This window comes from Anabrus simplex, chromosome 1, assembly GCF_040414725.1.
Source record: "Anabrus simplex isolate iqAnaSimp1 chromosome 1, ASM4041472v1, whole genome shotgun sequence".
Lineage (NCBI taxonomy): Eukaryota > Metazoa > Arthropoda > Insecta > Orthoptera > Tettigoniidae > Anabrus > Anabrus simplex.
Genome location: NC_090265.1, coordinates 1,114,896,731 through 1,114,909,991, shown reverse-complemented (window position 1 = coordinate 1,114,909,991; position 13,261 = coordinate 1,114,896,731). Strand labels below are relative to the sequence as shown.

General features: G+C 36.7%; 1 protein-coding gene across 1 annotated transcript in view; it reads left to right on the top strand.

The window, feature by feature from the left end:
- Positions 1–6,031, top strand: part of drm (drumstick) — a 195,008-nt gene extending 188,977 nt beyond the window's left edge. The window contains exon 5 of the mRNA XM_067150594.2: positions 2,334–6,031. The gene's annotated coding sequence lies outside the window, so the exon portion shown is untranslated. The remainder of the gene's footprint in view (positions 1–2,333) is intronic.
- The last annotated feature ends 7,230 nt before the right edge of the window (positions 6,032–13,261 follow it).

Sequence of the window (13,261 nt, the reverse complement as noted above, 5' to 3'; positions counted from 1 at the left end):
GAGGTTTCCCATTTTCACATCAGGCAAGTACTGGGACTGTGCCTTAGTTAAGTCCACGGTCGATTCCTATCCCATCGTCACCATAAGACATATTTGTGTCGGTGCGACGTAAAGCAGATAGAAAAAAAGATTCGTGTTTGGGATGGGGACGTAGAGCCTTGGACAGACACCTGGATGCTATTCGACAGGAGTAGGCTATGCGCCGGCACGGGGTTTCACCTTCTCCCTTCATACTATCATTTATCACGCCATTCATTTCATCTCATTAACTCCTCTGATGAGGTTGACGTCAGGAAGGGCATCCGATCGTAAAACCTCCCTACGATGATTCATCTCACTTCTTACCCTACTCCATAGTGAAACGGGACAGGGGTTGTACATACATACACACACACACTGAATAAATAAATCTGCTAGTCTGGTGATATGTGTATAATTAGTGATAACGATAATAGTGATGATGATTAGTCCTCAGCCCGAAGGCTGGTTGGATCCTCAACAGTTCTGCCATCAGCTGTCATAGATGGCCTAGGCATCACTGAATAGGCGTACTAGGGAAAGGAGGAGTGAGGTAGTTTCCCGTTGCTTTCCTCACCGAGCCAGAAGTTGCTATTACATATCAGTCTGCCAAGCCCACTGAAATGCATGCACTAACTGACCCTATGAGCAATATTTTCACACCATTCATAGCAGGGACTGGCTGCAGAAGGAATGGCATTACTAGCATCACTCATACCTCAGTCACTTTCATTTTGTCAAAGCCAAGGATAAAGCTGAGACAGATCAATGAAAGTAACAAAATTGCTCTAGCCCATACCAGAAGACATAGCGCACTGTAAACACTAGGTCCCACCAGCAAAGGCATAACGATAATAGTATAAGTTCAAAAACTGCATGATAGTCAGCACGTACCTTACTAATTACTAGGGCTCGGAAGTTTATGACCTAAAGTATAAAATATGCCCTAAAACTAGCTAATAATGACCCAAAATAGTAAAATATGACTTTAAAATGTTAGGGTTAGGCAGCAAGTATTAGAGTATTACTAACATTAAACATGCCAAAAAGTGATTAGGACAATACAGCAGATACATTTAATCATGGAAACAGACACAGCTACAGTAGGTACGTTAAAACTTTATACATTCATTCAGTATCACAGCCCTGACGCGGAGTTCTCAGTGATTTCCTAAAAAGGAACCAAGAAATGGAGTATTAGCATGCTTTTTGGTATCTGTCGGCGTACGTTCGTACAGCATCTCTTTCCCGGAATCATGTCTTTCAAACCTGCTACCTATATCTTTCGGAAAAAGAAAGAAAATATACCTGCTAGTGTATTTTGAAATCTCGGATTTATAGTCGACGCAGGTAACATGTACCTTGTTAAAAACTAAGCCTCAATTTAAACAAAAACGCTCAAAATGTAACCAAATATGACCTTATAGGTCTACGTATAATTAAAATGAGGAAAATTCGACTGAAGCAATGAAAATGGCCGAAATATGCATTTGTATGCAACATAAAACAGCTTTAAACGGGGTCAGTTATTTTTCAGATTTCAGGTAAAATGAACTCGGGAAAGAAATATGACTTTTCCTTAACATCCGAACTTTACTAATTGCATTGCTGGCTTCTTAGTAATACTCTTCAGTCCTTAATTGCCACTTGTTTCTCTCTTACGGTTTTTTGCTAGTGGCTTTACGTCGCACCGACACAGATAGGTTTTATGGCCTTAATTAAGGCACAGCCCCAGCATTTGCCTGGTGTGAAAATGGGAAACCGCGGAAAACCATCTTCAGGGCTCCCGACAGTGGAATTTGAACCCACTATCTCCCAGACGTAAGCTCACAGCCATGCGCCCCTAACCTCACGGCCAACTCGCCCAGTCTCTTACTTTTAATGGCATTTCGCTGATGTTTCAGTAAGAAATTTCTCGTTGTACTTTACCGAATCCTGAGGTGATGAGTCTGCAAAGTGAAATAAGGAGAAAGGAAATACTGTATGTAATTCTATATATTTTTCAATTGTACCAGATTAATTAAATAATATCAACTTTAAATTAATACGTAATGGACGAAATTATAGTGAAATTTCTTTGAGAAAAGACAAGAAATTTGTGAATGACAGATAAATTAAGATACAGTATACTCGAGAAATAATTATCAAGTAAAACAGATTATTTATAAGCCTGAGAATCATTTAATATAGTATTCCCTACGGAGTAAATATAAGCATATTTTTGTCTGATGTCTGACAATAAAGGAAGGTTGAGCAGCTTGTAGATTTATCAGCAATTATGAATGAAGTGATGTAATTTTTGGCAAAATTTCCAGGTCCCTCTACACCTGCAATGCCGTCTCCGGTGGCCACCTCCGGACCAGCAGGTTTCCGGACGGGGCTGTGGCATCACCAACACGACTCCAGCACCATAGCCTTCATCAGCACGTGAACCTCGCCAGAACTGTTGTGTCCAACCTAATGCACATATCCTCTCATATCCGGATGCTTCATAATGGACGTCAAATATATCTGTGAAGTCATCTGGATTCTGTGACCACAAACCAGATTACGAGTTTTACTTCTCTGTAACTGAAGTAGTTGGCAGAACTAATAATCGGTGCTCCGTCAGTGTTACCCTACAAGATTCAGACTTATTCCCTACAGCAAATATTGAGCTATTTCAACAAAACACATAACAGACTCAATGGATTTTACAATAGACAATACGTTCTTGAAATAGTGCTGTTCTTATGTGAGCCAATGGTTTGCGAGTGTCTATTTTTTGTGCATCAACATTCCAATTGCCTGGATTCAGGGAAAGTGGTGTTCCCGTGTTACTATTCCAGTGTTTACCGATTCCTTACAACATTAACAGTGAATATTTCCACAGGCCATACGTTACTTGAAGATAGTTTCGTGTGTCTGGTTGGACTCAACAAGTTACGACAGAAAAAGTACCTCCTTTCAAGAGGGAGCAAAGTTAATTTAGTGAATTGAAAGATTAACCTCCAGTAGAATCTGAGTACTAACAAAACAATTTCATATATACAGTTTCATGTTTTTACTCCTTCTATAGGCTGTGTTGGGTTGTGTCCATGATATGCCAGTAGTTTTTCATTGTTCAAGGTAGGCATTATTGTTATAAATAGTGAGTGTTATTTTTATGGTGATTCAGCTCTAAGACAGGATTGCAATCGTTCAGATCATGTTTTATATTCAAGAGAGAAAATATAAGGCACTGATGTTGTTTTTAATATTGTGATTCTGGGATTAGTAAGGCACAACCCAGCGATTTTCATAGAGGTTACTTTTAAGACTTACAGTAAACTTTTGCAGCAATATTTGTTCCTCTCTTCTTTAATTCTATTGTTTTAGAGTATAAGATGACTATATTTGTATAATTACTTTTAGAAATGTGACAGAAAGGTATGTTATTATTTATCAGATGATTCATATTTGTTTATTTGTAAATACATAGATGAAATGGACATTAATTACAAAGATCTGGTCGAGTATCGAGTAATGAAGAAACTTTGAAGACTGTATAGAACCAGTTATTGACCATGACGTTTTACATCAATCTGTCGTATTGTTATTTATATTCATCACTTAGTGAGAATAATTTTGTAATGTAGAAAGCTTGAGTATCATATAACTTTTCCACTGTAATAGAAGCTTATGACACCACATCGTTAGTTTAGTGATGTTAGTTGTTTAACAGTTTGGTTTATTTCTGTGTCAATAAGTTAGATTTTAATACTGTACAGACAATTCATTAATTGGTGGCGTGATTCTTGATAAAATATTGAGAACTGCATTACATTACCCATTTTATAAGATTTTTACATTGATCGCAGAGAACCCAGAATCATGAACCGAGCTATTGAAGGAAGTGATGGAAGATACGAAACTCTATGAAAAGGGCATTGACTTTCTAGACTGTTACATTTAAGAATAAAGTAATTTAGGGCATTTAAGGAAGACTTAACTACAATTCCTCATAGTCCAACAGGCTGTTAAACTTCATCATTTTGAGTGTTACAGGAAGTTCAACTTCCATAAAGGACTACATTGTAACTGTACATGTTCTGAAAAACATGTATGGACTCTGTAATCCTGATATTCTTATTTTTACCATGGCTTGTTTCCAGCAACAGATGGATTACATACAGGTTATGTTTAAAACAAAGGAACCAGGCAAGATTGGATAAATATGTGAATTCATCATGGTAGAATTCTGGTTAAGTCCACTGTAAAGTTATATCTGTGGCTTATTAAGACATTGTTTCAAATGTGCATTCTGTTTGGGTAAGCAATCTTATATTTATAATTTGGGATAGACCTATAGTCTGTTGATATTTTGAACCATAATATGAAATTTGAATTGAAAGTAATTAAAAAACAAAATGTGAACATATTGTGAACCGGGAATCAATTAGTATTCAAAATAATCATATCTAGAAGTATTTTCCTTTCTGTATAGTAAAATAAATCATATTTGAAGATGGTTTTCTTCATGATAAATGCTTATCCATTCAGAATGTATGTTTAATGTCCATATCATTCAAATAATTGTAACAATACTTTGTTATTATACAGTATCGTATAGAGAATATTGGTTCAGAAGTCTAGTGCTATAAGCATCACAAGTGTAGGAATTCTAGTCTGACAATGAGAAACCCATACACAGAGGTAAAACTCGCAAAATATATAGAAAAAACTCGACTGGATATTAAAAACCAACAAAAACGGAATATTTAACGCATTGTGTGTTATATTTCGAAAAAGCGAATAGATTTTATTGATTATTATATGTAGATGGATTAATAGTTTATATGTATATAGCAGATGATTTTATTTTATAAAAATCACTTAAAATTTAAAACAGATGTATGACTACATGTATTGCCACAGTGTCTCAGTTGTTTCATTGAAGAGAAAAGGCAATGAGATCACACATTCCATTTTTAAATCCGTGTACCACAGCATCAAATGCTCTTTATTTTATATATATTAAATTATATAAACCTGAAAGAGTACTTAGAATTACTAATGTCACATAGTTTGACATACGCTCTAACAGATATTTTATGATAACTGCTCTCTAATTTTGTAGTTTTGATAGACAACAGTCATGGTTTTGGTGCAGGAAGACTACCTCTTACGATACAGTGTGTAATCAAAACAACTAACATTTTTCTTGAAACAAATAATGTGAACATTTTCAAAGTTAACTGGTATTAGTATGAGGAATTCTTATGACTTAGAAAACTAAGTTTAAGAACATCTTTAGAAGTTAAATAATAATTTTAATGGAATTTACTAATTAGATAAGCAGTAAACATTTTATTATTTTTAAAATGTTAAATAATTACATCTTCAGATGAGTCTGACTTAACATTCTGGTAAGTTGAACTTTTAATTACAATAGCTTTATAAGAAGTGATATTTACGAATAAATAATTACTTCTGGATGGCATTATCCCTTTAATGAAAAGTAGAACAATTGTTAATAAAAGTGTACCAGCGTGTTCTCGTAAGGTCACAAGGTAAACTGAAAGTTAAAAAAAATGTTCGTAGAAAAGATCCAGATGTTCCTAGTGAAATCTAAGAGCTATCTGATAATGGAAATACATGCAGTAAAATGAAATTATTTAAATTGGTATTTAGAGTTACGCTCACTAGGACCGCTGAGAGAGGTATGCTTCTTTCATTCACCCGTAAGGTAAGAGGTAGTCTTAGGGATAATATTACACTGCTCCCAGATGTTAGCAAAACTCAAAACTTCATCATATAACATAGTACAGTATATTACATGAGACGGCATTGTATTATATAAACAAATGAATAATGTGCTACTTTATCCAGTGATTGCGTTTATTATTATTTTAATTTATTGGTTACAACAATATTAATAATAAAATATGTGCTTCAGCTTCATAGTTTATTTTGAATTTATTAGAAAATGAAATGTATTTGTATATGTATTGCTAATAAGTTGGAATTAAATAAAAAAACATTGTAAAATGTAGTCTGATTTTTTTTACATTTTTCCTTTAATTCGAAGTATTGTAGATATTTGGTCCCATGAATGCGCACCTGGCGCACGCAAAATGGTCATAACTATCACTCCATAGGTCCATGTAAGTCATATATGCTACTTGTTTCACAGGAAAGGATCTCAAAATATGGACAGCAATATTTTACGATTATAAATTTCTGAATTGTATTACACACGGCGTTTATGTTTTCATTGGAGGGTATAAATTAAAAAGTAAGCTTGTAGTTTTACGTAACATCACCCTCTACCAGTCTGAATCTGACAGGTAAATGAAATGGTTGGGGTATTTGAATAATATTCCTAGGTGGATGTATGTACCGGTACGCTTACCAGATTCTTCTCAAGCTGAAGGAGTGATTCAAAGTAAAATTATTGCTGGTTAGTGACTGTTTACGACCAGTGCGTTTCAAATTGCAAGTTATAAGTCGTATGTGTGTGTGCATGTATGTGTGTGTGCGAGAGAGAGAGAGAGAGAGAGAGAGAGAGAGAGAGAGAGAGAGAGAGAGAGACGCTCGTTCTGAAATGAATGATGGTCCGAAATTAAACAGAGGCAGACCAAGAACCTTGCTGTGAGCTCGCATCCGGGAGATAGTAGGTTCGAATCCCACTGTCGGCAGCCCTGAAGATGGTTTTCTGTGGTTTCCCATTTTCACACCAGGCAAATGCTGAGGCTGTACCTTAATTAAGGCCACGGCCGCTTCCTTCCAACTCCCAGGCCTTTCCTATCCCATCGTCGCCATAAGACCTATCTGTGTCGGTGTGACGTAAAGCCATTAGAAAAAAAAACCTTGCACACAGATTAAATTTTCGCCATTGTGAATCTATATATAAAAATAAAATTTTTGTCTGCACATTGCTCGGAATTTGAAAAGAATGATATTTCTGTATCGGTCATGTCCACAGTAACAAGGAAATGCACTTTTTTTCCCCATAATTTCCGTCTGTCTGTCTGTATGTACACGCATCACGAGAATGGTCGTTTAGGGGAAGACCTACAATTTAATTATCAAATATTTATATTCTTAGTGGTCCTATCGATAAATACTACATAACTAAAGTTATATAGAATTAAATTTCCGATCATTTATGTCATACATTTTTACTGTACCGGCTATGATAACACAGATATTCATGAATTTGTTTTTTTGTTGCTAAGTCCGTATCAACGCCTAGCCACGAAAAAATGGGTTAATAGAATTTAATGAAAATCGGCATAGATTCGGGGAACAAGGATCTACAGTCTAAGCTATAAACAATTTTATTCACCCTGGATGAAATTGTAGTTTAGGGGAAGGTGCCAAAAATTTAATTTTTAAATACCTATGTTACTGGTCCTATCGAAAATTACTACATAACAAAAGTTATAGAGAATACAATTTTCGATCATTTATGTTTTATTCAGTTTAATAGTACCGACTGTGATAAGAGTGGTATTTCAGGGTCGGAAGGAAACTAAATGTGAAGTCCTACAATATCGAAAGCGCGTAACATTGATCAAAAATAACATTACATTGACCATTGTTTGTTGAGATGGTCTTTGTCTATTATGCTGCGCCTCAATTCCGATAGATGGGATTACTGCTGAGTACCGAGTATAACAGCCTGGCTGAATATTGGTGGGAAATAGCCGGAGAGTAAAAAATAAAATTAAAAAAAACCTTCTTTATCGTGCCATTCCTCTGGTTCGTAGATTTTCTGATACTGCTGGTACGTAACACACTGGTTCCTCACAGGACCCCAGCTATTCGATCCCCATTCTGACGCGCTGTTTTGAATGAGCAGTTAAGGCAGCACTTAAGGCAGAGACTCAATTAGTTGCAGTAGCAGTAGTGGTAGTAGTAGTATCACCTGTTCTAGAATTACAATTCCGGCCTTTTCCAAATTAATAGCACCACGTTTCAGTAAATAACTCAAAAATCACCCCTGAGAAAAGCAGTTTCTTAAGGAAAGCTTCTTCCTCTTCACTTTTATTAAATTCTACATTCATTTTATTCCAAATTAGCAGTGAAGAGGGGGTTTCTCCTTTGGTTTGGAGGAAAAATTGCCTTCAAGTCAGATAGATTTTCCAACTCATCGGATACTCCTAGGAAAAAGATTAGTAAAAGGGCATAGTTTTTGCCCTGGGAGTCTCCACTATTCGACCACCCACCACGCCGAAAAAAGACGCAGTGTGTTGAAGGATCACGGCTGTCTGCGGCTTGATCATTCCAGTCTGGAACTTTGGACTGTTAGATCGGCAGCGTAGTACTGTTCGTTAAAAGTGAGAAAATGTGTGGTTTTTCATTTGATCGAGTATTTCATATGAAAGCATTGCTTTTAATCGCGCCATTCCTACTGACGTCATCCTAATGACGTATGTTCATTTCAGTTGGGAAAATCACTAAGGCAGTCTTTCTGAGGATGTAAAAAGACAATTGGAGAGTGAGTGTATGATATTTTAATGAAAATTCCCCAACCTGATTGTGACTGATGGTAGGCAAGTAGACCTACCATTACAATGAAAATTCCCTAATCCAGTCTTCATATGATAAAAGACGAGTGGTGACTTCCCCGTCGCGTTTCTAGGTCAGCGTTAAGAGCTATGCACTTTAATACAGTCTTGCTAACAACGTGTGCACTACCTAATCCAGAATTCTGTAAACAATGTAGAATTCCGTAGCGAAGCACGGGTACATCAGCTAGTTATTGGATAAAGAAAGTTCAAAGGAGTGATTGTCATGAATAGTAAATTGTTGAATTTCAAATGATCTAGAATGCTGACTGATGTAGCCAAAACCAAACACGTTCCTTCAAGGGCTTCTATTCCGGAAGAAGATTTAAAGACCGAAGTTCATTACATCAGCAGTTGTGCAGCACATCCCACCTTTGAATAGGAGCTGTAAAGGAAGAAGTAAACTTATGAAACTCTGGGCAAGACATATGAATGAGCTTTTTGAAAACTGTATGTTGTGTATATTTTCTAGATTTTATGAAATACACTTTCGTATATTGCTAATATTGCGATATATGCGGTACCCTTTGAAGCAGCGTCGTAGACAAAGGTTGCAGTACCGTAATTAACGAAACACTCTCGCACTTTCCTTGATTCAAACTTAGCAACAATGATCGTGACTGAACATGAACTTGGTTATATTTTAAGGCTATGATAATGCGTTACGTTTTGAGTGCAGAAAATACTTTTTAATAACTGATATAATTTTTTCCTTGAGACATCCTTCATAAATCCTTGATCAAATTAGTATGTAAACTGAATATGATAGTACTAGCAAGATACCCGTGCTTCGCTACGGTATTATACTGAAATTTATAATTGAATGCTTATTGTGTTATATATAATCCTCCGAAATTCGCGATCTGTCTCGTTTTCTGAGAGAATCCGCCAAAATTCGCGATCTGACTCGTTTTCTAATAGATTATGTCAAGATTCCTCCCATTTTCCAATCTTTCTTTCCAGCAATCGATTTCGTACTTCCCGGGCTAGGTTCAGGTATTCCACCCAGTCAGTTGGGTCCCTAAATCTTTGCCATCATTTCCTATAAGCATTTTTAATATCGATCAAATCATTCAGGAGATCCGGCGTGGTGTCGTCTTGGGTGCCTTGGCGGTACTGAACCCGTGGCCGGTCTGCATTCTTAGTCATTACCTGTCCATGACCCGTTTCTAGCGCGGTCCGCACATTTGACGACGGTCCAGAACATTATTATTATTATTATTATTATTATTATTATTATTATTATTATTATTATTATTATTATTATTATTATTATTATTATTATTATTATTATAAATGTTCTGGACCCCACAGCAAGATGCAAGACCGCTACTTGGCGGTAAATTACATCTGCTGCCACTGTCATTCTTGACAATGTGACCTGCGACCAGCACCATTGTCGCGCGTAGGCAAGTGTGCGGGATTTCTGGCGATACGAATGACATACTTCCGTGCATTATTGACCTTATTATAGAGGTGAACAATTGGACGGTCAATCTCATTCCTATCTTTTATTTCAAATGTGTTTAAAATTGTATTTATATGGCGGGAGAATCTACTGTAATCTAAGAACGTTCTCCGAAGGACAAGATGACTCTTGAAAACGAACCCAGGAAAGATTAAAAATGATCGGTTTGTGATCAGAATAAGTACATCGAAAATCTACAGCCTGTTTCCAGTCATTCGACAGGGTCAGGAATGGAATTAATAAAGCCCCCATCTAACGGAGACAATAGGAATTGTGCCGGCTGACGAAGCCTGTCGCACTCCTCTGGGGCAATGATTAATGAATGACAGATGAAATGAAATGATATTGGACAGTGTTGCTGGAATGAATGATGACAGGGAAAACCGGAGTATCCGGAGAAAAACCTGTCCCGCCTCCGTTTTGTCCAGCACGAATGTCGCATTGAGTGACCGCGATTTGAACCACGGAACCCAGCTGTGAGAGGCCGGCGTGCTGCCGCATGAGCAACGGAGGCTCCTTATAAGTAAACTAGCAAGATACCCGTGCTTCGCTACGGTATTATACTGAAATTTATAATTGAATGCTTATTGTTTTAGATATATAATCCACCAAAATTCACGATCTGACTCGTTTTATATTAGATTACGGCACGTTTCCTCCCATTTTTCAATCTTCCTTTCCAGCAATCGATTTCGTACTTCCCGGGCTAGGCTCAGGTATTTCTCCCGGTCAGTTGGGTCCGTAAATCTTTGCCATCTTTTCCTATAATCACTTTTAATATGGATAAAATCCTTCAGGAGACCCGCCGTGGTGTCATATTGGGTGCCTTGGCGGCACTGAACCCGCGGCCGGCCTGCGTTCTTAGTCATTACCCGACCAGGAGCCGTTTCCAGCGCGGTCCGCACATTTGACGACGGTCCGGAACATTATTATTATTATTATTATTATTATTATTATTATTATGTGTTGCTGGAATGGCTGATGACAGGGAAAACCGGAGTATCCGGAGAAAAACCTGTCCCACCGCCGTTTTGTCCAGCACGAATGTCACGTGGAGTGACCGGGATTTGAACCACGGAACCCAGCTGTGAGAGGCCGGCGCGCTACCGCCTGAGCAACGGAGGATCCTGATAACTACATAAAGAACAGTAAAATCAATTGGTCTCACCTCCTTCTACACCCCACCGCCGTTAAGTTCATTTACCGACACCCCCGCCCCCTCCAAAAAAATTAAAAGAAGGCTTGTTTCTTTATGTTTAAAGGAGATTCCAAACACCAATGTTCACGTCTATTACCATCAGTTTTAAGATATAAGTATCCCCATAGAAATAATATACTTTTTTCACTTCATTTCACACGACTCCCCCCCCCCCTCCTAAGTGAATTTTCCCGCAAAAAATACTTGTTTCTTTAATCGTAAAGGATCTTCTAAATACCAATTATCACGACTCTAACTTCTTCAGTTTTTGATTTATGTGTCCCCATGAAAGGAATTCAACTCCTTTACACTCCCGCCCTCCAAGATGGTTTCCCCCCCAAAACGCGTTTTTCTTTGTTTTTAGAGGAGATCCAAATACGAATTTTCACGTCTGTAACAACTTTAGTTTTTATTAGATGTATGTATTCTCATACAATTAAGTCAATTAATTTTTCAATTCTTTCACCCCCTCCCCCCTTCATTGGACTTTCCGAGAATACGTGTTTCTTTACTTTTAAAGCAGATTGCAAATATCAAATTTCACGTCCATAACATCTTCATTTTTGAGATGTCAGTAGCCTAATTAAAAGAATTCAACACCATTTTCAGTCACTTTAACCCCCCCCCCTTCCACACAATTGGTATTTCAGAAAACTAAAAATACACGTTTCTTTATGTTTAATAGAGATAAAAAGATACCATTTTTCACTTCTGTAACGTGTTAAGTTGTTTAGATATACTGTAAAAATTATCATTTTAAAATGTCACCCCTTTTGAGTTCCCCTTAAGTGGAGTTTCCAAAAACAAATCACCTATGTTTCTTTACATTACAGGAGATTCCAAACACCCACTTTTTACGTCTGTAATATTTTACGTTTACATGATATTCTGTAGATATAGTCTTTAAAAAAAATTCACCCCAATTTGTCACTCCTGCTTAACCGCCATTAATAGGATTTTCCAAAAACTAAAAAAATACGTGTTTCTTTATTTTTAAAGGAGATCCCAAACACCAATTTTCAGGTCTGTAATATCTTCAGTTTCTGAGATATAGGTAGCCTCATTAAAGGCATTCAACCCCTTTTTCACCCCTTTTCACTCCTCCTATTGCGATTTACCGAAAACAAAAAAATAAGTGTTTCTTTATTTTTAATGAAGATTCTAAATACCAATTTTTACATCTGCAAACTTTAAAAGTTTGGAGATATAGATTCATTCATTTTTAAAATTCACCCCCTTTTCACCCTCCCATTAATTGGATTTTCCAAAAACAAAAAAAATACGTGTTTCTTTATTTTTAAAAGAGATCAAAAGTACCAATTTTCAGGTCTGTAATATCTTCAGTTTCTGGGATATAAGTACCGGTATCCTGATTAAAGACATTCAAGCCATTTTTCCCCATTTTCACCCTTTTTCACCCCTCCTATTGGGATTTTCTGAAAACAAAAAAATACGTCTTTCCTTATTTTTAAAGAAGATTCTAAATACCAATTTTTACATCTGTAAACTTTTAAAGTTTTGAGATATAGATACACTCATTTTAAAATTTCATCCCCCTTTTCACCCCCTTAGCCAAGGAATATCCAAAAATCCTCTCTTAGGGAGCACCCACATCTTAATATGAATATATCCCGCAAATTTCATTTCTTTATGTCCAGTAGTTTTGGCTCGGCGATGATGAATCAGTCAGCCAGACAGTCAGGACAAGTTATTTTATATATATAGATTATGAACATTAAAATGGTCTCACCTCCTTTTACACCCCACCCGTAAAATAATTAAAAGGCGTGTTTCCTTATGTTTAAAGGAGTTTCCAAACACCAATGTTCAAGTCTATTACTTTCCGTTTTGATATATAAGTATCCCCATAAAAATAATTCACTTTTTTCACTTCAATTCACTCTCCCCCCCCCCCAAGTGAATTTTCCGGCAACAAATACTTGTTTCTTTAATAGTAAAGGATCTTCTAAATATCAATTATCACGACTCTAACTTCTTCAGTTTTTGATGTATGTGTCCTCATGAAAGGAATTCGACTCCTTT